This window comes from Penaeus vannamei, chromosome 5 (assembly GCF_042767895.1).
Source record: "Penaeus vannamei isolate JL-2024 chromosome 5, ASM4276789v1, whole genome shotgun sequence".
NCBI lineage: Eukaryota > Metazoa > Arthropoda > Malacostraca > Decapoda > Penaeidae > Penaeus > Penaeus vannamei.
Window position 1 is genome coordinate 39,506,510 of NC_091553.1, and position 2,500 is coordinate 39,509,009.

Genomic DNA, 2,500 nt, shown 5'->3' on the forward strand with positions numbered 1-2,500 from the left:
CACACACACACACACACACACACACACACACACACACACACACACACACACACACACATATATATATATATATATATATATATATATATATATATATATACATAACTATATGACTATATAAATATAAATATAAATATAACACACACACACACGCACACACACAAACACACAGGCACACGCACACACACAGATATATATATACATAAATATATATATATATATATATATATATATATATATATATATATATATATGTATATATATGTATATATATATATATATATATATATATATATATATATATATATATATATATATATACATACATACATATATATACATATATATATATATATATATATATATGTATATATATATATATATATATATAAAATGTATGTATATATATATATATTATATATATATATATATATATATATATATATATATATATACATACACACACACATATGTATGTATGTATGTATAGATGTACATTTTCATATGTTCGCGCACGCACTTGCGTGTTAGTTCGCTGTTAGTCTTTGCGTGTGTCTAATGCACATGGAAATGCCGTTCGTCCCGCGCCATGCCCACCCCAGAGCAGGCCTCGCCCCGGAGCACCGTGTTCCCAGGGCAGCGTTTAAGCATGGCGGGCGAAGTGCGACGCGCGCGCGAGCGAGATAAATATAGCAGTATCGCTTGCGTGCAGCTGTTCCCCACACTCCCCATCCACTACAGCTTCAGTCCGGAACCTCCGCTCACCTGGAGATTGTTTCTTTTCCTTGTGGCGACAGTGCGTTGACCTGCTTTGACCCGACGGCAAACTACGGTGAGAGAACAACGCGTGACTGAGATCTGGCACCTTTTTGCGCACTATCGTATTGTTTTCTTTTCTTTCTCTTTCTCTTTCTCTCTCCCCCTCCGCCGTTTTTCATTGCGGGATTAGAATGCCCCTGATTTTGGCAAAGATCTGAGAAAGTGTCACGCGAGGTCAATCATTTGCGCTGAACCAGTGACCTAGGTTCTGACGTGAAAAGTGTGACAGTGAAGCACTTGCGGGTGTGTCCAGTGCGAAAGATTCGTATAACAAATCGTTTAGTTTCTTACATATGCTCTTATAGTTATATAACGAAGCGAATGAGAAATTCCCTTATGGATACAGCATAGTTAAGATAATTCAACGAAGATGACACAATTTTCCTTACGACAGGAAAGATACAAGTCGGAAAAAAGTTATTCCATATGTTTATTTACATATCGAAGGTACTGACGAAACATCCATCTTCAATAAGATTAAGACATAGGCCTATATGAGAGTGATGGCAGTGAAACAAAAAACGTATTTCAAGTTTGTGATAAAAAAAGCTTATCTGGAACACGTGGCTAATACTCGTATGTATTCATTATCATTATAAAACGGAATATCATTACTACAAAATTCACGATGATAGATACCACTGCGTTATAGATATGTCAAGAGCACATTATTCTGTGTATAAAACGAATTATTCTATATAGATTATAACCCTTTGAATAAAGGACATTCGATCTATTTCAGTTAACCCTGTTGTCATCAATCAACTTTTTTTTATCTTGTTATCAGTGCTGAAATAGATACTGTACACCATTATCTTTTAAGGAAAACTAATCCTAGTGTAGGTCATTATCATAATTACCATTATTATTGTTTTAGCTTTCGTTAATGCTGTGATTATCGTAATGTCTTGTTATTATTATTAGTGGTAGTAGTATCGTCATGTTTATCACCATTATCCTTATTATCATTGTTATTGTTATTATTTTTGTCATCATCGTTATTATCAATATCATTGTTATTGTCATGGCTGTTCTTACTATTGTTGTTGTTGTTAGTGTTATTGTTATTACAATTATTATTATTATCATTATTATTATTATCATCCTTATTATTATTATCATTATCATTATTATTATTATTATCATCATTATCATTATTACTATTATTATCATTATTATTATTATTATTATTATTATTATTATTATTATTATTATCATTATTATTATTATTATTATTATTATTATTATTATTATTATTATTATTATTATTATTATTATTATTATCATTATTATTATCACTATTATCATCATCATTATTATTATCATAATTATTGTTATTATTGTTATTATCATTATTATTATTATTATTATTATTATTATTATTATTATTATTATTATTATTATTATTATCATTATTATTATCGTTATTATTATTATTATTATCACTATTATTACTATCATTATTATTATGATTATTAGTAGTAATAGTAGTAGTATTGTTATTGTTATTATTGTCGTTATGATAATCATTTTTATCATTATCATTCTCGTTATTTTTATGATGATTATCATTATCATCATTATTACCATTATTACTATTATTACCATTGCTATCATATTTATCATTATTATTGTTATTATCATTACTATTATCACTGTCACCATCATTAATATTATTGTT

At 28.4% G+C, this 2,500-nt stretch overlaps 1 protein-coding gene across 4 annotated transcripts in view; it reads left to right on the forward strand.

Annotated features, from left to right (window-relative positions):
- LOC113817662 (uncharacterized) overlaps positions 1-2,500 on the forward strand; it is a 36,072-nt gene that overhangs the window by 2,857 nt on the left and 30,715 nt on the right. The window contains exon 1 of one of the 4 annotated variants that reach the window (XM_070122239.1): positions 666-832. The exons of 2 other annotated variants lie outside the window; for them this stretch is intronic. The gene's annotated coding sequence lies outside the window, so the exon portion shown is untranslated. Of the gene's footprint in view, positions 1-665; positions 833-2,500 lie in introns of those variants that run through there. One more of the 4 variants, XM_070122241.1, reaches the window with a different exon arrangement.